At 50.2% G+C, this 24,788-nt stretch overlaps 1 long non-coding RNA gene across 1 annotated transcript; it reads right to left on the bottom strand.

The window, feature by feature from the left end:
- Positions 1–1,357: 1,357 nt before the first annotated feature.
- LOC146862562 (uncharacterized) lies at positions 1,358–24,465 on the bottom strand. Its single transcript, XR_014978479.1, has 4 exons — positions 24,419–24,465; positions 23,005–23,259; positions 1,779–1,870; positions 1,358–1,448 (listed from the first exon to the last, which is right to left on the bottom strand). It is a non-coding gene; the product is annotated as an uncharacterized LOC146862562 (long non-coding RNA).
- Between the last annotated feature and the right edge of the window lie 323 nt (positions 24,466–24,788).

The raw sequence follows: 24,788 nt of genomic DNA, 5'->3' as shown, positions 1-24,788 counted from the left end.
TCGGCCCTTTAGTCGAATCCCAATGGGTCTGTACCCTTTTTCATAATTTGGAGGTCAATAAAATAAACATAATTGAGGTGGGTAATGTTAGACCTGGCCCTTTTGACAGGTTTATCCCCAAACGTTTTGCCTTTTGCCTCCTATTTTTCTGGCCCTGTTTTTGTTGGCTAATGGATTCTGGGCAGTTTACCACTGCTAACCAGTGCTAAAGTGCATACGCTCTCTGTATAAATTGTAACAATGATTGGTTATCCATGATTTGCATATTTGATTTATTGATAAGTCCCTAGTAAAGTGCACGGTGTGTGCCAGGGTCTGTTAATCAAATGCTACTACTGTGCTTACAGCACTGGTTGTTCCACCCACATGGGTAGCCCTAAAAAAAGTATCTCAGACTTATCACTGTAGTAATAATTCTGAGGGTAACAGTGGAACCTTCTTACTATCAGCACCTAACCCAATATCACTCCCAAATTCATATCCCTTTTATGTTTTTTTATCAAGGGTGTGTGTGCACACCGAACAGCACCCACTGTCACAATGCTTGTTCCCGCAGGAACTTAATTAAGTAAACCAAAGGCACGGGTGCACCACACTAGAGCAAAGCCAATCAATTGGAACAATTATACAGTCCAACTCCAATTAATAGACGGATGGAAGTTCCTTGATTTTATCTCTTTATTCCATGTTCATTTAACATTGAACATTGCAACACAACACAGCCAACGTGTTTTGTCCTGAGAGTGGACTTCTTCAGGGCTGTTAAAAATACATAGACATACATGTATAAGTATACATACAACAATTAAAAAACATCAGACAATAACTATCACAAAAGTTCATACAGAAGAAAAAAACACATTTTGTGTTTTTTTTGTTTTTCTAAAAATGAATAAGAACAATTATCACACAAATGTGATATATTAGATCTTAATGTTCTTAAGCTTTGTTCTTTGATTGTACAGCACCAATACACAAGAACCTACAAAAAGACAAACACTTCTCATAACCACTATATTTCCAATTTATCTAAAAGCATACAGATTCGACATTTTATTAATTCCATAAGGTTCAATAACCCTTTAAGGGCCACAACAGGAAATAAACTCTTCAATGTAACATTTTATGTTTCCAATATATCTAATTGCCTTCGTAACAGAGAGAGAAATGGAGATGAAAAAAGAAGAAGAAAAGGGAAAATTGTAAGAGAGATAGTGCCTAATACTTAGTTTTTAGATATAAATCTATCTGCAGTCCAGCTTTCATGTGTCAATTATATATATATTTAGCCGATTCACAGTCCCTCCAGTGTATATCTAAACTCAATATAAGGCAAGTAGGTAAGAATTATACCTACCAATGTATAACAAGACCAGAGATGGCTTCGTGATTGACAGGAGTTGTGAGAGAAATGGTGTTCTCTACGACATTGTTCCACATAAGGATATCTACAATACGAAGCAACTTTGTATATTAGCAGTTATGCAAAAAGGTATCTTTATAGTTCTCAATTGAGACACAAGAGATAAAGATTTAATCTGAGATTGCTCCCTTCGACATCCCATTAATCCTTCAAATGATAGAAACGGGACCATCACCTCCAAACATTTGTGTTATCTTTAAGTTCGCCCCCCTCCAATTTTTCTACGAGAGGGAGACAAACCATATTATGGGTAGAGTGGGAACTTCATTATATTAGGGTCCAAGTACAGATGCATAGGTCTACTTATAGACTTTAAGGAAGAAGGTGCCCAGTTAATAGATTCAATCCAACATACCTTCACGTATTTAAATGTGTACGGGATCTCGATGCGTTGTAATCGGTTTAAACGACCGATATATAGATATATTTGAGCGATTGTAGCCGGACCTGCAATGAGATGAAGAGCAAGTCAAGTTCCGATTAAGAGCAATCCGATCCCAGCTAAGTTGAGTATAGATCACGGTGTTTACAAGCACATATAGATCACAATATGTTAAGAACCCCGGATAGTGTGATGGCAAGGAATAACAAGGGAATATACCCCACTGAATCCAAGTTAATAACAGTCAATGATCCCAATATTTACCACCCGGGGGACACAATCACCGTAATATGCTGGTCACGATCGGCGAAAAGGCATAACGACAAGGTTTCCTCCGGTACGATCTCCCCACTTATGTTGTGATCCCGTTTATATAACGCCGAGCATCTACTCGGATTTGAAACACCTGTGTCGGGCGGAATCAATACGCCCACAAGGGAATATACCCCACCGAATCCAAGTTGATAACAGTCAATGATCCCAATATTTACCACACTGGGGACACACTCACCGTGATATGCTGGTCACGATCAGCGAAAAAGTATAACAGAAAAGTTGCCTCCGGTACGATATCCCCACTTTTGTTGTGATCCCGTTTATATAACGCCGAGCGACTACTCGGATTTGAAACACCTGTGTCGGGCAGAATCAATGCGCCCACCTAAAATCACGTGTAAGTATTGGGCGCATGGCGGCCATCTTGTAATGTATAAGCTTCGCCCAACATTAACCTTAAAGTAAAGGAATTCAGAATAGATAGATAAATGAGAGCTCTCGATTAAACATGGAAAATAAGTATTTGCTAATGTTTTAGAATAACCAAACATATACACATTTTATTTCTTAGTTAGAGTATTTCCGATCGGCTCAGAACCTCAATCAAATCTCTCCCATGGGAAAATAAGGGCTAAACCACAATAACCATCTACATCATATACCGTGTCGGTCGGTCTCCGTTCCGGGTCCGTGTCTGTCAGTAAGTTTTGCGGCCGGAATCGGTCCCTAAGTTGAATCCCAATGGGTCGGTACCCTTTTTCATAATTTGGAGGTCAATAAAATAAACATCATTGCGGTGGGTAATGTTAGACCTGGCCCTTTTGACAGGTTTATCCCCAAACGTTTTGCCTTTTGCCTCCTATTTTTCTGGCCCTGTTTTTGTTGGTTAATGGATTCGGGGCACTTTACCACTGCTAACCAGTGCTAAAGTGCATACGCTCTCTGTATAAATTGTAACAATGATTGGTTATCCATGATTTGCATATTTGATTTATTGATAAGTCCCTAGTAAAGTGCACGGTGTGTGCCAGGGTCTGTTAATCAAATGCTACTACTGGGCTTACAGCACTGGTTGTTCCACCCACATGGGTAGCCCTAAAAAAAGTATCTCAGACTTATCACTGTAGTGTCTGCGCAAGCAGTTGTGAACTGCCATGTTGTCCTGGCAAGTGCACCCACTTGCCAGGGCCAAAGCTTCCCTTTCCTTACATGTAAGGTGCCTGTATGGTAGACTCAAGGTAAGCTCACGGGCAGGGTGCAGTGCATGTGAAAGGTAGGACATGTATTAGTATGTCTGACATGTCCTGATAGTGAAATACTGTGTAATTCGTTTTTTACTACAGAAAGACTATCTGTCCCATAGGCTTAACATTGGAGTTGCACTGTAACAGTTTTACATGTGTAACTTGCAATAGGGAAAGTATAGAAAAATTTAATTTGGACTCTCTGAACTCAGAATTTATTAACACATCTGATTTTTAAATCCTGTGTTTGAAAATGCCACTTTTAGAAAGTTGGCATTTTCTTACCTCTATAACCACTAGGTATCAGTAGAGGGTTCCACTGATACCGTAAGGGGTAAGAAGGATAGATGTATGGATACCTCCTCCTTAGTATATACTTTTCCACAGTTCTGTATCCACACCAAAGATTGACTCTATCAGCCTCTAATTCTCCTATTCTCCTAAACGAATTTCGTAGCGCGCCCTGCATCGCAAATTGCGATGCAGCGCGCACTACGAAATTCATTTTATTGATTTAATTGTTTACTTACGTCCAATTATCCATATTCTGGTTTTTAGTACCCCCCACCCTGCCCTCCCCCGCCCCGCCTTTCCGCCCCACAGAACACCCTCCACGGGGCCGCGGCTGGCTACACCAGTGAATGCAGAACTAGTTTGGATTGGGTTCAGAGAGCTTTGTCTTCCTTCTGGTGTTTCCACTTTATTTGAGAATGCCTGGTGCTTTACCAGATGGACATTCCTGGTGCTTTACCTGATCTGGATTTTCTGGTGTCACTCTGATTTCCCCAATGCAGCTGAGAAAATTAGTTGGCTGATCTCTATAATCACCGGGCACCTGCAATTGCTCTAAAGCTAGCGTGTGGTGGGTGCTTCCATCCCTATTTGGAAATGAACAGTCGGGCCCTGTGAGCGCTGGACACCCATAGGGAGTGCTGTGTCCTGCAGCCGGTTTTGTTCTGTATCTCGTATGCACTATGGAGTGTTGCCAGCCCGAGGCCAATGTCATGCACCAAAACTAAACGTGGCCTCTCACCAGCAGAGCGAGCGCTGTAGAAGCACCAGGTATTGCCTGTTAACCAGCCACCAGAGTCAGGGAAGTGGCCGGAGGAACCTTTGATCTGCACGGCCCCTCCCCATGGCACCCAGAAGGAACCTGAGCCCTGCCGGCACCAGGCAGCCAGCCCTCATTGTGGAGGAGGAATAAAAGGGGCGGTGACTTTCTGCACCTCAGTAGCATTCCCTCAGGTCTCAAGACCAGCGTGTTAGCCCACCGCTGGAGGAAGGAGTGCCTCCGTGCGACACGGGCCTACTGCTTGTTTCACATGCCCTATGACGAGCACCTAGTGGTGCACTGATTTATGTCCTGTGGTCTAAATATGTTTTACATGCTACTCAGTGATTTATGGTATAATGCGCCTTGTGTATGTGTAAATAATAAAAAGGCTATTTTTAAATAACCTTGTACACAGTCTCTTTTGTGCTGTGCCTAGTGTGTCACTGTTGCGTGAGTGAGCTGCGCAAACGCTTTACACATTGCCTCTGGGATAAGCCTGACTGCTCTGCCAAGCTACCAATGGGGTGCACAGGGGTTATCTTCAGTGTGTATCTCCCTTGCCCGGACTAGAGTGGTGGGTTCTGCATGGCTTAGGTGCATGCCCTAGCCAACCAGAAATCCCATTTCTAACAAGTTACCATAAAGATATGTTATTAAGTTCCAATATGCTTCAAGGTGGGAATATGCATTTTTTTTTAAATACACGGGTTATGATATGTTAGGTAGCAACTGTCATATTTCTGAAATGCCTGTTGTAAATGTAGTGCGTGATTTCTGGTGCAGATAATGGGTTTTTATGGTAGAATTGAAAGTCTGATGGAGACAAAGGAGTGATCTGACAATACCTGGGTTTGTACTGCTTGCATAGAGATTTTAATATTGCACATGAATATGAGCCATGTGACCTGCTGAATGAGATGTTCCACTTACCACTTGCATGTTTTTGAAGGGATTGACAGCAGGTTTGGCATCAGGCTTGCCTACCAAAAAGCTAAATTTACCCATGATCAAAATTGTAATTGCTTTGGACTGTAGGCAATGATTTCAAGGAACAGATCTGGGTAAGTTGTGTTTTAAAAGGTAGGCAGTATGGCATTGTTCTACAGCATGTTGCTAAGCACTAAGAAAAATGGGACTGTAATATTGGGATCTTCAGTGCAAGACAGTTCTGTCGACTAGGCTAGCACAATCCCTCTCTCCAGTGGTAATTGTGGTGTGTCCACACAATGGGGCCAATTCCGATAGCCGGTCGGACAGCTGTCCGCAGCCTTACCGTGCGACCGACACGTACCCGGAGCCGGTCCGTCCTGTAGAGTAAGTACGATGCGCATAACTGCCAAAAACACGAACGACACGTAGGCTGTGATTCAAGCTCCATTCTCCGTCCGAGCCGTAACTCCTAACGCTAAACCGAGTTGCCCGAAGCAGTATCCATAGCAGTTTCCGGCATGACAAGTACGATGCGTACTTCCTACGCACCGGACAGGTCGCTACATACGGGACGTCACAGCATCCGGAAAACAAGCATATCAGCTACGATTCGCACCACAACTCAATACACAGCTACGAGACGGACCCTCTTTCAGCGGGTACGAGACGGAGCAACAAGCAGCGTGTACGGCACGAACACATCATGAATCCCATCACGGAGGTCATACCAGTACTCTACATCTATGACCGGATCTGGAACCGACGCCGACGTCGCAGGCGGTAAGTCAGACACCTAGCATATAAACAAACGACACGTACCTGCAAAATGGCACACACACACCGGAGATCCACATCCTGGCCACTAACAACAGCCCACCATAGGGGTTCCATGGCCAGCACCACTAACACCCCCACCCATAGGGCTTATGTTGCCCATCAACCCTGCCACCCACACCCTTAGGGGACCTGTTGCCCATCACTACTGCCACCTCCAGCCATAGGGCTTATGTTGCCCATCACTACTGCCACCCCCAGCCATAGGGCTTATGTTGCCCATCACTACTGCAACCCCCACTCACAGGGGACCTGCTGCCCATCACCCCTGCCCCCACCCCCATATGGCTTATGTTGCCCATAACCCCTGCCACCCCCACTCACAGGGGACCTGTTGCCCATCACTACTGCCACCCCCAGCCATAGGGCTTATGTTGCCCATCACCCCTAGCATCCCCACTCACTGGGAACCTGTTGCCCATCACCCCTGCCACCACCACCCATAGGACTTATGTTGCCTATCACCCCTGCCACCCCCACTCACAGGGGACCTGTTGCCCATCATTACTGCCTCCCCCAGCCATAGGGTTTATGTTGCCAATCACTACTGCCACCCCCAGCCATAGGGCTTATGTTGCCCATCACTACTGCCACCCCCAGCCATAGGGCTTATGTTGCCCATCACCCCTGCCACCCACACCCATAGTGGACCTGTTGCCCATCACTACTGCCACCCCCAGCCATAGGGCCTATGTTGCCCATCACCCCTGCCACCCACACCCATAGGGGACCTATTGCCCATCCCTACTGCCACCCCCAGCCATAGGGATTATGTTGCCCATCACTACTGCCACCCCCACCCATAGAATGGGTGATGCGCAACACATCCAGCATACTCCTACACCAGGTATGTCAGCAAAATACATCCCCCCTAACATCATGTCAACAGTGTGTAGTCTGTGACAAATGCCCACAACAGTGATTATGGCTACGAACATACAATGTAAGTAACAGCACATGTGTGACCAACACATGAGTGTGACATACACAAGGCAAGTATCGCCATAGCACTGTGGCAATGTAAAAAGAACACCCCCTCACTGTATAGAACAGAAGTTAAGTGTGGGCTTCCAAAATGCAGCAGATGTTGAGCATTGTGGTGATGGGGACTAAACCCCCCCTCATCACAGTGACCAAAAGGTAAGTGTCATCATGTTCAAAGCTGCAAATAACAAACAGCATGTATGATCCCTGCTCCCAACACATTAAACACTTCTGGGGCAAAAATAGTGGTTGTGTCCCATACACACAGAGATGTGGTTAGGCTAACAGTGCTGTGAAAACATAACACACTCTCTGCCATGTGCAGACAAGCACCACACATGGGGGCTGACAATGCATACAGTGTACAATAACACAGGTGTTTGCTGTAGCTTTCGGGGGGTCCTGTGTCCCTGTGCTGTGGGTGTTGATTGGCCTTGGTCTGTCCGTGTTGGCGGGGGTGCCCTGTCGGTGTCCACATGCTGGAGGCATGGGTACAGGGGGTGCAGATGTTGATGCTGATGGTGCTGCATGATGGCTCACACCAGAGGGGCCAGGTTGGTCGTCGTCATCCGAAGAGGACAGTGAGAGAGTCAGACCAGAGAGCTCTGTGTCCGCCAGAGTCTGGGACTGGGTATCCTCATCATTTGGTGCTGGGTGCCCAGCACCACCTATGTTTGGAAGAGACACACAATGTGATTTATGTTTCTACATGCATCGATTGTTAACAAACATGACTTTTTCTACTTTTCGAACAGATGCCTGCCTGTACACTGCTTTTTCCCAGCTTGTCACGGACAGTGTTTGATATTGTTGTTGTCCATTTCCCAGCATGGCTTTGTGCTCCCCACAACAGAGCCCAGTGTCAGACATCTTGTCAGTCCCTTCCCACTCCCTGTGAGGCGAGTATGGTTCAGTTTGATCTTGCTGGGCCATGTGGGTGGGTGTAGGTTGTCTGTGACTGCGAGTCCCATCATACTCTTGTCTATACCCCCCTTCCCAGCATGCACATACTTCCTCCCTCTTGACTCTGATTCCCTGTGAGGGGGTGTGACAGCAATGGCAAGATGACTGACTGTGAAGTCCTGATGTTTGTTGTTGGCCATTTCCCAGCATGGCCTTGTGCTCCCCACAACAGAGACCAGTGTCAGACATCTTGTCAGTCCCTTCCCACTCCCTGTGAGGCGAGTATGGTTCAGTTTGATCTTGCTGGGCCATGTGGGTGGGTGTAGGTTGTCTGTGATTGCGAGTCCCATCATACTCTTGGCTACACCCCCTTCCCAGCATGCACATACTTCCTCCCTCTTGACTCTGCTTCCCTGTGAGGGGGTGTGACAGCAATGGCAAGATGGCTGACTGTGAAGTCCTGATGTTTGTTGTTGGCCATTTCCCAGCATGGCCTTGTGCTCCCCACAACAGAGCCCAGTGTCAGACATCTTGTCAGTCCCTTCCCACTCCCTGTGAGGCGAGTATGATTCAGTTTGATCTTGCTGGGCCATGTGGTTGGGTGTAGGTTGTCTGTGACTGCGAGTCCCGTCATACTCTTGGCTACACCCCCCTTCCCAGCATGCTCATACTTCCTCCCTCTTGACTCTGCTTCCCTGTGAGGGGGTGTGACAGCAATGGCAAGATGGCTGACTGTGAAGTCCTGGTGTTTGTTTGGCTACAAGTCCAAAGTGAGCCCCAGTACTTCACACAGCAGCACCCAGTACGGGGTATCTTTTGCTGATATTTTAATGAGGTGTGTGTCAATGCATTGCACCCAGTGAGTTGTGTGGAGTTTGTGTTGAGGCCGGTGTCCCCCCATGCTGGTAAGTATGGTCAGGGCTGTCAGTCTTCCTTCCCATCATGAAACGTGCTTCCATTGTAGGGCGTGCAAGTTGTCCTACAGGATGTCAGTCAGTGGTGTCCTGCTTCTGATTTGCACACAACCCCGAGCAGGGCCTTGTGCTCCCCAAAGCTTGACCCAGTGTCAGCCATCTTGTCAGTCATTTTCCACTCCCTGTGACATGGGCATGTTTCAGAGAGGTCTTGATGGGCCAATCAGGAGGGGGGGCATTATCTGTGACTACAGGCCCCATCATGCTTTTGGATACACTCACTTCACCTGCATCCCCACTATTCCTTCCTGACAGTCAGCTGCACTGTGAGGTGGTGTGTTTGTGTTGGCAAACTGTCTGGCAGGGTCTATTTGGCTTTGTGCCACTGGCTTGCTCTATTTGTTGGAAGGTTGGTGCATGTCATGACACAGTTCCCAGTCACTCTGAGATGGCAGGTATTGTGTTTGTCCGACTGCCATACACATCTTGGGCTGATTGTCTATTGGTTAGTGTAGCTTCGCCACACAATCTTGAGTATGTTGTTTGTGTACTCACCAGGCTCTGGGATGTCTGTTAGGCCATGGACGCTCTCTGGTGGTAGAATGTCCCGCACCTTCTCCTCCCAGGTCCTGAAGTAGACTGGTTTGGCAGGAGGGCCACCACTGGTGCACTGACTCAGGGCGTGATCTTTTTCGATGAGTTTCTTGACCCTCCCGCGCACGTCATACCACCTGTTCTGGATATCGTCCGTTGTGCACCTTGCTGGTGCTTGAGCGTTCACCTTGTCCACAATCCTCGCCCACGTCTTGGTTTTCTGTGAGATGGGGGTCCTTTGGACCAATGTACCAAACAAATGTGGCTCTACTCTGATGATCTCGTCTACCATCACTTCTAACTCACTATCTGTGAACTTTGGATTCTTCTTTGGGGGCATGGTGATGGGTGGTGGTGGTGAGGGATGTGTGTGTGAGTGTGCAAGTGAGGGTGGGTTGGTGTTGGTTTTGCTGGGTGTATGTATGTGTGCTTTTGTATGAGGTGCTGATGGTGTGTGAGTTGTGTGATGGGGAGTTGTGAGTGTGTCTGTGGTTGCTGTGTACTGGTGTTTGCTGCTGGCTGTGTCTTCTGTTTGCAAGTGATGATGGTAGTGATTGTAGTCCTTTATATAGTTGGAGTTGTGGGTGTGTCTTTGTCCCATGTTTTTTGTGGTATTTATCGGCTTTGTCATTGCTTGTTTTGTCCTTTTTTTGTCTTTTTTCCTTTGGGTTTTGTAGGCATGAAGGAGACGTTCATGTGACGGAAACGGACGCTGCTGTTGTCTCGTGTGGGCTTCTCCGCCTTGTTCACGCTGCCTATCTTCTGTGTCTGGTACGCGGCGGTCGCGGCGGTCTCTATTGCTTGTATGCCGGGTTGTCTGTGCGTGTCGGTCATGCGGCTTGGTCTCCGTGTGAGTCGGTCTGGTTTAACACGCATTGCATCGTACTGCGCAAATCGTACATCGCGGGTACGGGTCGGTCGGGTTCATTCCGGGTTCGCGTCGGTCGGTGATAATCGCATCGGTTTTCCGGCCGGATCACTATTTTCCCTACGGCTCGGTCGTACGGCTTGTATTCCGTACGTGTCGGTTGTAATTCACACGCGTTGCATCGTACTGCACAGGTCGTACGGCGCTGGTCCATGTCGGTCGGTATTCGGTCCGGGTCCGTGTCGGTCGGTTCGTTCGTTCGTTCGTCGGCCCCAATGTCTCAGTGATAATCACTGTGTGGATCTGGACAAACTATGTGTAATTTAATATCTGAAAAATGAATTCAGACCTCAGTGTGTTTTTGGGAAAATTTCTTCCTGCTAGACAAAATTATATCAATAGATATTTATGTTTAAAGGATGCAAGATCCTCGTCCACCATAGTGATATGCTTCATCACTGGAAAAAGATGTTCCGAAAAGATCTCCTTCACTGGAGACAACCCGAGCATGACAGTCCTTTCGTATGTGGGTGAGGAGTAGACCCAGTCTAGCAAATAAAGCCTTGTAACAATGTTTAAATAAAAAAAAAGGCCACCTTCTGATTGCACAAGTCCAGATCAGTCATACTTTTTTGTTAAAATAGTAGAGACAGGAGGGCTGCATTACAGGCCCTATAACACTTAGCTCTTTGTTGTTTTATATGATCTATTTCGCTTAACCCTACTGATAATCCTGGTGCAGACCCTAACTGTCTTATTATATGAAGTCTGTATTGATTCATTATAATTAATTAATTATAATTTTGTTTATCTATTATAACAGTAGCTAATTAAATATAATGCAAATAAATGTAAGGTACATAGACATATATGTAACACTTTAACAATGGAATGGTGCCCAGGCAAATGGCAAACGAGCTAATGTGAACAAAGAAAACAATTTTACATGAACAACTAAACGTATGCTAACTGTATGTCTTTATCGATTCCACTAAGCAGACACTGCGCACTCGTGGGACTGGCCTGCCAGTGGAAACTCCAGAAGTCGATTTTTTACCGGGGTTGTGTTTTATGATCAAAAGTAAAATATATCCATGTCATTGAAGACTACGGGAATCGATCTAACGTGTTTAATTCTGTTTTAGACAGACCCCTAATACTAAATTAAGTGGAAGTGATGTAGCAGTGTTGCAATCTTTAATGATCTCTCAGGATGACATCACTCAAGCAGCAGATCTTGGATCTGTTTAAGTTTTATTTGATATTGTTACCTAGTTCATCTCTAGTTTAAGCCAGTGATATGTCCTGATATCCTCTTTTTGAGTGTACTGCTACAATTTCACGGCGAATAAACGAATAGGAATTTGCTTGTTGACTAATGTAATATTTTATAAGTGTTTCGTCTTATTTACCTCTTTGCTTTAAAGCCGCATGGTACTAATACAGCAAGTTTAATAGACGATTGAGAATGAGAAGAGCTCAGATATTACTCAGAATAGGGTAGAAAGGAACTCTACCGTCCATTCTCTGTAGTATACTCAATTTGTCAAGAAGAACGGAGAGAAAGATGAAAGGAGCATCTTAACACATTTGAGAATTGGATCAAGACAGAGGAATGCTATTGTGCCTCTTGGAAGCTCTATGGCCACAGTTGTGCACCAGCCCCTCTCAAAGATGATTATTGTCAGAGCATACATTGTCTTGTTCACTTGATAGAATGATGAAAATGCCATCGCTGCCTATTGGTTGATTCAATCCACTCAGTAGTAGAGCAAACAGATGATGTGACTTTAAAGCCTATGATATGCTTTTTTCTAACAGAAACAAGGTCGAATCACTGCTCCCAACTGGCATGCGGAATTATCAATCTCTTGAACTCGGTTGTATGTTAAAGCACACATGGGTCCCCAATCATTGCTATCCTATTTATTATGTTAGTTGTAAGGCAATTGACTGTGGCCACTGTCAGTTCCTCGATCTATTCATATACACAGGTGATTATGGAGAGATACAAGATCTGCCTTACGTTTATTTTACTGCCTTTTTTAAATGCCAAATAAGTTAGTCTCGGACGTAAATAATGGAAAACTTGAGGGCAGGACTGATGAAAGATAAGTAACTGAGGATAGAAGGGTATCCCACAGGTGTGAGGTTAAAAATACTGCTATTCATTAGAGGGAACCAACTTACAGTGATGTCTTTTAGGTTGCAGAAGTAAATACGTATTAGTGAAATGCAAAATAATGTATTTTTAATTTTTTATTTTTTTTTTATTTTCAAAAACCTTTATTGACATATAGCAAAAGGACAGGTCAGAGTGCTGTGAAATTACATAGCAATGGGATAACCCTACTGGCCAGCAGGGCAGTTCAGTTGTCTCTTACACGGCCATTCAGCCGACATCCCGGAGGACCGGCGGAATTTACAATAGAAACTTCACATACGATAGACCAGTCATGGATGCTTCTGAAAAATGGTGGCTGCGTTAGACCCCAGTCCACTCTACAGCCTGACGTGCTTAAATGGCATGCCTACCATTATCCACCGTCGCCTACAAGTCCGGTCTAGTTCCTGAGAATTTGTAACCATGTCACAACACCCACCCCCCCACCCCCACCCACCGCACGCACGCCGTCTCCTCCTTTGTTTCATCTACACGCAGACACATCCGTAGGCCTGACATCTAGCAGTGACCAGCTATTGCGCCCCCCCGCATTCAGATCGTTTACAACCCTGCGGCCCTCGTTCACATCACGCTTGACCCCACGTAGAGCGCGCCAGTCATATCCGAGTGATCCCCCTCCATCCCCTCAACACACAAGCGTCCATCCCGGCTGTTACGCCAACATCACACCCCATCATGTGTCTGTAGGGTCCTGGGCTAGTACCACACCTCCCTCCGTCCTGCTGTGAGTAGTGGATTCATCGCTCTGCGTCTCCCCCTGACCAGCCGTTTCGGTGGTCCCGGCAGCCGAGTATGTTCTATACAGCCCCCAGAAGTTCTTGGGGCGACTTTTCGGGGGTAGCAATTCACTATATGTCTCCGCCTGTGTGCTGCAATACAGCATGTCCCTGGCCCAGCGTTTCTTAGTGGGAAGTGGCCCTCTCATCCAGCATGCCGCCACAACCCGCCGAGCTATCAACAGCGCCATGTCTGTCAGACGTCTCAGTGCGAGCGGGAGAGGCCTGGAGTAACCCAGCAACGCCGGCGCTGGGTTGGGTTGTATTTCTGTTTCCAGTATCTGGCTCAGTTCCCGAAACACCGCCGTCCAAAACCGAGCTATACCCGGGCAGTGCCAGGCCATATGTATGAAGTCCGCCACAGGGAAATGGCAGCGCTCGCACTCCGCTGTCGGGCGAAGCCCATACCTATGAAGTCTCTCAGGGGTATAATAGACCCGCTGTAGGTACTTAAAGTGTATCAGTCTGTGCCGACCATTTAAGGACACCTTCTTGGTACTAGAGCAGCAGTATTTCCATATCTCATCTGTAATATCCATTTGGAGGTCAGTCTGCCAGCCCCGTCGTGCTGCAGAGCACTGGTGCGCCCTGTGCTGATCTCCGATTTTTTTGAGGGTCGTAACCAGTTTGGACGGCGCCTCCGTTTTAATGACTTAGGTAAGTTCCGGGATTTCCGGGGGCTCTGCCATGCCCGGTCCCAACAGGGCCGACAGCGCACTTCGTATCCTGTGGAATTGAAAGCGCTGGAGTAGAGTAGTCTCAGGTCGGGCTGAGACGATCTGCTCCCATGTCTTGACCACCCCGTCCAGAAACAGATCCACCATCCTAACGACGCCCAAAGCGCTTAACGCCTGCAGTACTCCTGCCTCTCTCAGGGGGGGAGCCAGACCGCCCACTCCACCCGCATCAGCGGGGAATACAATAGTTCACGGCCTTGCGCCCTCAGCAACGCATGACACGCGTGGATCGTGGCTTTAAGCGAATCCAGCGTTCCCACGCTGCGATCCACCGGCTGGAAGACAGTCGCCGGAAGAGGAAGCGGATCTGCAAACAGTCTCTCCAATATCACGTGAGGTACATCCGAGTTGGCATGTATCCACGTATGCAGGTGGGCCGCCTGCGCTACCCTGTAATACCTTTCCAGGTCTGGGGCTCCAAGCCCTCCCATCTCATAAGGAAGCGTCAACACCTGCCACTGAACTCTGGGCTGTTTTCCACCCCAGGCCAGCCGAACAAGGGTCTGAGTCAACTGCGCGAAGAATGCCCTAGAGAGCACTATAGGGATGTTGTTAAAGAGGAACAAAAATCTCGGCAGGACCACCATTTTCATGATGGCTATTCTGCCCATGAGCGACAGTGGGAGCCTACTCCACACCTCAACATCATTGACAAGACCGGAGTAAGCCACCCCGTAGTTTTCCCTGAGCAGAACCTCCGGATCCTTGTGGAGCCGGATCCCCAAGTATCGGATTGAGTCTGTCGTCCACTGCAGAGGGTACTCCATAGGGAACGGCAAAGTAACCGGAGTCAGCGGGAATGCCAGTGACTTGTTCCAGTTCACCTTGAGGCCCGACAGGGCCCCAAACCGGACCACTTCTCTCAACACAGAAGATAGATTCTCCTCCGGGTCGCGGACATATAGCAGCGTATCGTCTGCGTAGGTGGAAATACAGATCCTATAGGAGGGAAAGTTAATACCCTCAAATCTGTGGTATTCTCTCATTGCACACGCTAAGGGTTCCGCCACCAGGGCATATAGGAGGGGGGAAAGGGGACAGCCCTGCCTGGTCCCCCTGGAGACTGCAAAGGCTTCCGTGACTTGTTCGCCTATACGCAGCCTGGCAGTAGGTCGAAAATATAGTGCACAAAGCATCTGCAGGAAAGGCTCCCCCAACCCGAGTTTCCTCAAGACCCTCACCATAAAGGGCCATTCCACGGAGTCGAACGCTTTCTCCATGTCTATGAAGAGCGCCAACGCCTTACACTCCGGACGCACGTGCTGCATGGCCCCAAGGACTGTGCGGATATTATATGTAAGGTTCCTGGATGGGATAAAGCCCGCCTGTTCTGGGGCCACCAGCTCCGGCACCAGCAGCGCCAAGCACGCAGCCAGGACCTTAGCGTATAGCTTGGCGTCTACATTTATCAGGGAAAGCGGCCTGTAGGACCCGCACAGGTTCGAGGGCCTCCCGGGTTTTAAAATGGTAACTAACAGGGCCTCCCGCATCGTGTCAGGCATACAACCCTTCTGGCAGATATCATCAAAGAGAGTCATAAGGTGCGGGAGAAGCTTATCCTGGAAGGCCTTGTAAAAGGCCACCGTCAGCCCGTCCGCTCCTGGGGCAGTACCCGTTTTCATGCCCCCCAGAGCCTCCAGGATCTCATCCTTCTGTACGGGCAACGCCAGAAATTCCCTCTGAGAGTTAGACAAAAAGGGCATTTTGATATAACTGAGGTAGTCATCTATTTCCTCTTCCATTTGAGAGGACTTAGACTTATAAAGTCCAGCGTAGTAGTTCCTGAATTCGTCTATAATCCCCGACTCATTGGTAATCACTGCCCCCGAAGCTGTAACAAGTTCGTCAATGACCAGGGGCCGCCTAGCATTGCGGAGTATCCCTGCTAATAAGGAGCCCGGGCGCTCGCTCTCCCCGTAGGTACGAGCCATAGCGTACTTGCCCATATGTTGCACCTCCCTGTCCGCCTCGCTATTGTATTCAGAGACCAGTTTCTGAATCTGAGCTGGGGGTCCGCAGATATCCCCTGGCGCTCCTCTAACTGCGCAAGCTGCGTCTCCAGGGTCCCCAGCCGCTGCCGTATGGATTTAAGAACACCGGAGTGCTTAGCCATAGCTACACTGCGAATGTAGGCTTTAAACGAGTCCCACACCGTTTGGAAACTCTGAACAGACCCTGAGTTAATCGCGAAGAAGGAGCCGATGTCATCCGCCAATTCCCCCCGGAACACCTCGTCTAACAGTGTGTAGGGCGGCAGCCACCACGTGAACGGCGGAATACGTTTGACCGGCGTAGCCAGTACCATAAGAAGGGGGGAGTGGTCCGACAGAGTACGCGGTAAGACCTCGCACCCCTTGATAACCCCCAGGAGTGATCGCGATGCCAGCCAATAGTCAATTCTGGTGTGCACGTCGTGGTATGCAGAGTAATGTGTATATCCCCCCTCCCAGGGTGTCTGTGTCTCCAGACATCTACCATGTCGAGTCTAGTCAGCTCCGCCTGCTTGTGCAAGGCGGCAGCCGCCGGGCGGTGCACCTGCCCCGAGGAGCGGTCCAAGTTCGAGTTGAATGTGAAATTAAGGTCACCGCCCCACACCATGCCAGCGTGCACGTATTGCCTGCATTGTGAGGCCAGTGCGGCGTAGAACTCTGGGGAATCATAATTGAGGCCATAAATATTGACTACAATTAGGTCATGACCTTTCCCGGCACACCGAGCGATTAAATAGCGCCCGTCCGGGTCGGCGGTCAGCATTGTTAGCTTCAAGTTTGATCATGGGTTCACCCATGTGACCACCCCTCTGGAGTGCGACGTAAAGCCTGCCGCCACACTATTACCCATCAGTCCCTTCGCTGATAACAGTTTACTAGTAAGTGGGAAGTGGGTCTCTTGTATTAGCGCCAGGTCAACGTGGTGCCTGTGGAGATAATTCAATACTTTTTGCAGTTTGCGGAAATCATTCAATCCTCTGACATTCCATGTCAGCGCTCTAAGGGCCGTATCGCCGTTGTCACCAATCAACACTCGGGGCGCAGACATCCCTGCAGATACATACCATACCCTCTGCGGCCAAGAGCCCAATGGGGAGCACCGCCCACCAGTCACCACCAGGCAGCATAAGGCGGACATGCAAAGATAGGACAGAAGACTTGTCACTCAGCGTATCGTGCGTTTCCCAACCCCCAACCCCAAAATGACCCCCTAACCACCCACCCCTCCTCCCACAGCCGACCGCCCCCAACCTGGCCAGACAGGACCCCATCCCTACCCCCCTCCCCTCATCACAACAAACACATAGAACCTTCCCCAGACCGGCCCCCGAGGGGGCCACGTGAGCTAACAGCACTGGGGCAGAGGCCACCGGGCAACGATTACCCCAACCGTTCAACAGGCCACAGTGTAGACGTGCCCCCGCTCCATTACCCCCAAATATCAGTGCAGCTCGAGCTGTCGTCTTCCCTCTTCCAATAGGTCTAGGGGGGGGATTCCCAGCACTTCCGCCAGGGTCGAGTTGCCCCATCTAGCGAGGCGGGCCTGCCAGTCTAAGGGAGCCTCCGTATAGACATCCAGTTCAACATCCGATAGGCTCAGAGGTGGGCCGGTATAGCATATGTGAGGAATCAGACTAGTGGGGACCCCCCAGTGATAAAGTCTATGGGAGTAGCCCTGCCGGCAGCCAGCTAGTGCAGATAAACCACCCTCCCCAAACCCCCCCGAGTCCTGGACCATAATATTAGGGCGCCCTCCATATATCAGAAAGGCCTCACCCAGCAGCGACTGCGAAGTCCTCAGGTGCGGCCGCCGCCTTCTCCGCCGCCACACAGCTCCAGGAGTCAAGCCTCTGCCAGGGTAGTGGGTGCCCCCGCGCCAGGCCAACAAGCCCAGGCCGAGGGGAAGCCCGCAAGTGGGAGCTGCAAGAAGTCATCTAATCCTGTTCCTCCAGCCTGGAGGCATCCACGCTAGTGTCAATGCGGCCCCGCGGGCCGCTCCGCTGTTCTTTCGACCATTCCTTCAGGGACCGTTGCAGCTCCCTCGGGTCCGTGAAGAAGTGCAAATGACCCTGCCTGTTGATCCTGAGTTTCGCCGGGTATAACATAGCGTAGTCCAGGCCCAGGTCGCGTAGTTGGTTTTTGTAGGGTGCGAACTGCCTCCGTTCTTCTTGGACCTTCGCCGTGAAGTCTGGGTAAATAGAGATGTCCATTCCTTCAAAGTGCAGCTTCCCTTTTTTCTCTTGCCACCCGCAGGGCTGTGTCTCTGTCTCTATAGTTCAGCAGCTTTGCTATAATGGGTCTCGCAGGTGCTCCGGGCTTGGGGCGGGGGCCCAGCGAACGATGTGCTCTCTCGACGACGAACATAGGGGAAAACACGTCCTCTCCCAGCAGGGCATGCAGCAATTTTTCCACAAAGGGTTCCATCCGCCCGGTGTGCGTCGACTCAGCCACGCCCGTTATGCGTATGTTCGACCTCCTCGAACGTGCTTCCAAGTCCTCCGACTTGTCCTGGATTACCTGCAGCAACTTGCTGAATTGTTTGCGGTCCGAATCCCATTCCGTCTGCGCCTCCTCCACCTGCATTATTCTCTTCTCGGAGATGTCCAGCCGTTCCGCATTCTTGTCCACCCGCTCCGACATGCGGTCCATGCGATAGGAGAGCGCATCAAGCTTGGTGCCTATCGCTGTCAGGCTTCCCTGCAGACCCTTTTCCATTGTCGCTAAAATTTCTTTGATGTCTGCACACATAGTGCTCTCCGAGGCAGCACTGCAGGGTGGCTTCTCCGGCACCACGACATCGGGCCCCTTCGTCTTGCAGGGGTCAAAGGATAGTTTGGGCTGGGTCTTGTCTCCTTTGCCCATGGTGAGTCTGAGGGTCAGCGTCCACGACAGTCCCACCGCTCCGAACTAGGCTTCAAGTTCAATCCGGGAGACCACGCGGCGAGCAACCCCAGCGAGGCAAGCCGAGGGGCACACCGCCACTCCCCACCTAGGTTCAATCAGCTAGGCTCTCCGAAGTAATCGAGTCTGCAAGTCCACCAGGCCCCCGGCTCCGAATCGCAGATCCGTTCCCTGTGCACTTCTCAGCGCCTATCTCGAGTCCGTCTGCAGGGTTCCAGACAGGCCGCCACCACCGGAGGGCCACAATCACCGCCGCAAGGCGCAGCTCTCCCCGTCCAAGCAGGATGCGCCACTCTCCTCCACGCCGTCCGCCTTCGTCCGGCACCAGGAAGGCACCCCCAGGGCGATAGCCGGTCACAGCTAACGGCGAGGCTCCCTCGCGCAGGGTCCCAGTCCAGGCAAATGGCCCGCAGGTCTCTCCAAGACTCGCAGCAAGGTCGAAACTAGGGCCGATGGCTCCAATCTTCCGAGCCCCCACCGTGGACCACAGCTCTGCCGCCCGATAGCCTGGGCCGCCCCCAGTGCAGCCACAAGGTGGGAACCGGCCGCACACCAAAACAGGGGTATCGTGAGAGGGCTTCTCCAGGCAAGATGCCCCCCCGGGGATCAGGAGGGGGTCGCGGCAGGGCACAAAGGAAGGGGGCGCGGCCAGCGCCGAGCCGCAGATGCGTCTGGGGGGGTCGCCTTCGTTCACTGACCTCCGGTGTCCGCTCCGCCGCCCTATACAAACGGTCCGCCAGTCACCCCGGCGCTGAGGGGGCCACCGGGTAAGATCCCCCTCTTGTATAGTTCTCTGCCAGTCAGGATCCACTGATGCGCCCAGCAGCGCGGGGGGGCCTGCGCGCCCCGGACCGCCGTCAGCACCTCAGCTCCGTCGCCTCTCCGCACTAGGATGATGGTCGCGGCCGGCCGGCCCACCCTCTCGCCGTCCGCCGCACGCCGAGCGCCGCACACCGGGGAAGACCGCAGGACAGCCTGAGGATGGCGGCCCAGTCCGCCAGGCAAAAACGCCGATCACGGTACTTGTCCCTCCAGGCTCCGCCGGTCACCACCGAAGGTCTCAGGTGGGGCAGCCAGATATGGGAGGGAATCCCCCCGCCAGTGCGCTCGTCTGCTCTGCTGTAGAGGATAAATGGAAGGATCGTTTGAGGGATAGTACGGGGAGCTCGACGCTCACGCGTCCGCCATAGTCCCCGCCAAGCTCCGCCCCCAAATAATTTAATTTTTTCCCTTGACTCATTAGCTCAGCTTATTATTAATGCTATTAGTGGTCAGGGTGACTGTGGCACTGGGTGTAAAAGGCACACTAGAAGTAACACAAAGCACTGAACGTTCATAGAGACAAAGCATCAGCCTCTGCATTATCCACCCCGGTACATGTTTGGCAGAAAAATGCACGTTATGCAATAGACATAAGTAAATGAGATACTTTAGTAACCGCAGCACCCAAGGACATTTGGCGCTTTGATTATTTATGGCCAACACTGCAGACATACTATCTGACCAAAAAATAATTCTAGCGTTAGCAATTGATGCCCCCCAGATGTGCAGGGTGACAATAATGGGAAACAGTTCTAAAAAGGTAACGTTGCGTGTGAGCCCAGACGCAATCCAGTCCCCAGGCCATTGTTGCATGCACCACCGGGAGCCCAACACTGCCCCAAAACCAATGCCACCCGCCGCATCTGTGTAAAGTGCTATCTCCTTGTTGCTCTGGGATGGTCGCTGCCATAATAAAGTTCCATTGAAATTTGTCAAAAAGGCCTGCCATGTTCTCAAGTCCCCTCGGACCTCCGCCGACAATTTGGTATGGTGGTGTTTTGCCCGTAGGCCTGACATTGCTCGCACTATGCTTTTAGCAAAGACTCTCCCCTTCGGAATTATCCTTAACGCAAAATTAAGCTGTCCCAACAAAACTTGCAGCTGATGAAGTGTAACCTTTTTGGCTGTTAAACAGGCAGTTATCGCATCCCTGAATGCCCTCACTTTTGCCTGCGGCAGCCTGCACTGCCCGGCCATGGTATCTATCTCAATACCAAGGAAGCATAAACAGGTGGAGGGGCCCTCGGTCTTGTCCTCAGCTAAGGGGACCCCCAATGCCTCGGCCAACTGTTGGAAACCTTGCAGGGCCCTCCCACATGCCTGGTCCCCAGGGGGACCCATGAACAAAAAATCATCAAGGTAATGCACCACATAATCCGATGACACCAAGTCCCTTACAGCCCACTCCAAGAATCTGCTGAACGTCTCAAATACCGAGCAGGCTATGGAACACCCCAAGGGCATGCATAGATCCACAAAGTATTGTCCCTCAAAAGTGAAACCGAGCAAATGAGTGTCTTCAGGGTGAATAGGCATAAGGCAGAAGGCGGACTGTATGTCAGACTTCGCCATCAAGGCCCCTTTGCCTAATCTCTGTAGTTTGGCCACAGTAGCATCAAAGTTAGTGTATCGGACTGCGCAAAGAACGGGATCCAACCCATCATTGACAGTCAGGCCAGCGGGATAAGAAAGGTTGTGAATCAGTTGAAACTTGCCTGGCTCTTTCTCAGGCACCACACCCAGCGGTGAACATACCAGAGACGCCCATGGCGGGGAACCAAAAGGACCCACAACCCTCCCCGTATGCACTTCCTTCATGATTTTTTCTCGGACCCACTCCTGGTGCTGCAGAACAGACAACTGATTTCTTGGAGGGACTGATGTTGGAGGGGTGTGTGAAGGAATGCGGAAGCCATTCCTGAAACCATAGTACAACATATGAGCATCGCTGCTGTTCGTATAACGGCTGAGGAGATGTGCGAGAACATGCAGGCGGATTGTCGTGGGGAGCTTCGCACCATCAATTGGGAGGCAATCGACCTTTGGGGGTTGCTTGTTCCCGCGCTTGCCAAGCTTTTTGAAACATTTGAACTCTTGATGTCCTTGCGCTCCGCAGAAGGCGCAAATGTGCTTAAACCTACATGCCGCCCCTTTGCTACACTCTTTCCTGTTATAGTACCAGCAGGCCAGTTTTTTGTCCCCCAAGTTTTTATCGAATCGAAAGGACTGGACCGCCCTCCCCGGTGTTTGTGACATCTGGAACTCAGAGATTGATCTCCCTCTGGTCCCAAGCTATCTCCGGCCTAACCGCCTTCATCTGCCGAAACTTAGTGTCGTACTGCATCCAAGCTGAACCTATAAACTCGGAGGCCGCCCCATGTATGAGTGACATGTACCCAAATAATTGTGGGGCCAATGAAGGAGTTTTCTCCGTAAGAATGGCCGCATAAATAGCAAACCCCGTCACCCAGTTTCGCAGGGACCACTCTACCCATACCGTCTTCTGCTTTGAATCCGCTACCTTGCCTGTTCTTGGCCTACTTGGGACCACCCCGCATTGATCAAATCAAAGATATTCACGAATTCCCCTTTGTCGATTTTTTCTCACATCTCAGCTGGAACATGCCATGAAATTGCTGAAGAAGGGGTCAACACTAGGGATGATGAACCAAATATCAAAGGGGATACTACAGGGGTTGATTGGACTATACCCACCCCCACTGTTGGTAGCGCGGAGGGAGGCTGCGCCACGCCTGTGGCCCCTGTTACGGGTATTCCCTTGGGCTGCGCCCACACCTGCGCTGCCACTGTACCGAGAACTCCCGGGAGCAGTACCTGCCCCGGTGGAATTGACCATGTTGCCCCCCCCCCCCGGCAATACTGGCACCTGGAGTGTAGGCACACTTCCTGCCGCTTGCAACTCCCCTTGCAATCCCGAGTATGTGCCTGGCACCTGTGGGGGCAGCACCATCACCCCGCCGGCTATCACAGGAGGCTGAAGAACGGCGCTCCCGGACCCTTGCGCTACCACTGGCACCCCGCCCACCTGCGACAATGCTTTTGCCGCCGCTGTCGTTGAAATTGCCAAAACACTGTGTCCCACAGCACCCACATTCATGTTCATCACCAGCCCCTGCGCTGCCTGGTCCACTCTGGGAGCGGCCATGCTTTGGGGAATTGACTCACCCCCAGCGGCTGTTGCTGCAGGCTGTGGACCGGAATTGACCTGTTGCCCCTCTCTATAACGAGCTGGGACCTTCCTCTGCCGCTTCGGTAAACCTTCTTGGGACCGAATGTCCGGTTCGCCTGATAGCTTCCGCAGCGCCACCTCCATGCCATGCCGCTTCGCTGCTTTCCGGAGTTCACTCAGGGCATGGAAATCCTCCTGTGATGTAGGTTTTCCGGCATTTGCGCAAGCGCACTTCGGCGTTACGCTTGGACCTACTAATAAGAAAGAAAGCAACATATCATACATCAAAATAAAACAACATGCCCAAAAACCGCGTCCTGCGTGCTACTACTCATCGATAAATATATATTTGTTTATATTATATATTTATTTTTTTATATTTATCCCCATTGCGACTATCTGCAGCTAAATAATGCGTACCAAATGAAAAACATGGCATTCATCATCATTCCTTTTTTTTTTTTTTGGCATCCTTCCCTTAAGCAGGCCCCCCAGTGGCGCGCCTAACTGCTCATGTAGAGGACTCCGCTCCCACCAGTGTAGATCACCAAGCCAAAAATGGTGCAAGCCAAGCACCCGTAATTCAGGCCAAATACCGAAACAATGGTGGCAGACTACAGCCCTGACAAAATGAGGCCCCCGCATGACGACCGGCCATGCTGCGCTGCATATCATATAGCGCGAACTCGACCAGAAGGTATTTGAGCGCTTCACATGCGCTCCGTATTTACAAAATACATTCAGGCCCCCAGCGACGCTAAGCATTGGACCTGCACCACTTGCACTACAAAGATGCTGAAGCCCAGCCCCCGTAGGCAAAATGCCGCCATCGGGTAACCACCGGTCATGCCACCGATCTCGATGACCGCAGCGACCCCCAGCATCACAGATCCTAGAACTTGCCACATAATACTGACCGCAGTGGCCCCCCAGCGTCACAGAGCCGAAGACCTGCCCACGACAGCTGTTGCGGGATGCGCGCCCCGGGCTCCACCCACAAATCTTAGCGATCTTTAAACTTGCTGCGTCTAGTATCGATCTTGTCCCAAACCCCGACAAGCTGAATCGGCAGTAGTTCCGTTGACGTGCCAAACACAGACAAGCTGCCAAGGCTTGCTGAGTCAACTGCAGTAAATACATGTGAGTTAACAGGGTGACGGTGAGGTGTTCGCCCGAGCCCAGCACCCAACCCGCGATACCCAGCACGGAAAGCTTCATAGAACAAAGGGAGAATTTGTATCCATGAAACTCTTCAAAACTTATATAATTAATTTTGTTACTTTATTTTTTTATTTTTTAAACATGAGGATCGAACCCACCCACTCTAGTATTTAATGCACACAAGTCTAACGCTCACCGCAGTGAGCTAAAAGCTCCTAGGAAAGCTACGCCAGGCCTCCCTAGACCCACCGTGCCACACGCCTCGCTGCTTCAAACGTTCTTGCGGCTTCCCCGGGGTCCCAGGAGACAAAGAGGAGGAGACCCTAGGGGCGCCGCCTTATATAACCGACTAACATTCAGTTTCGGTTTCCCAACATGTCCCCCACGTCATCGGGAAGAAGGACCATCCCCCCTAGCACCTCCACCAGGCTTCGGTTCCATTGGCACGACTAATCGCGCCCCTCCTCTAAATGAGGGGGGCGCCTTTTCAAAAGGTATGTGATAATTACATATAATTACAATTGGCAATGAGGGACCCCTGTAAGGCCCTAGTATATAGTAAGGCAAGGGGGATTCAAACTACCTATAAGTCCCTAGTATATGATAGGGCAGCTGGGTT

The sequence above is a fragment of the Triturus cristatus genome, chromosome 2_2 (genome assembly GCF_964204655.1).
Source record: "Triturus cristatus chromosome 2_2, aTriCri1.1, whole genome shotgun sequence".
Lineage (NCBI taxonomy): Eukaryota > Metazoa > Chordata > Amphibia > Caudata > Salamandridae > Triturus > Triturus cristatus.
This window is presented reverse-complemented; position numbering and strand designations above follow the sequence as displayed.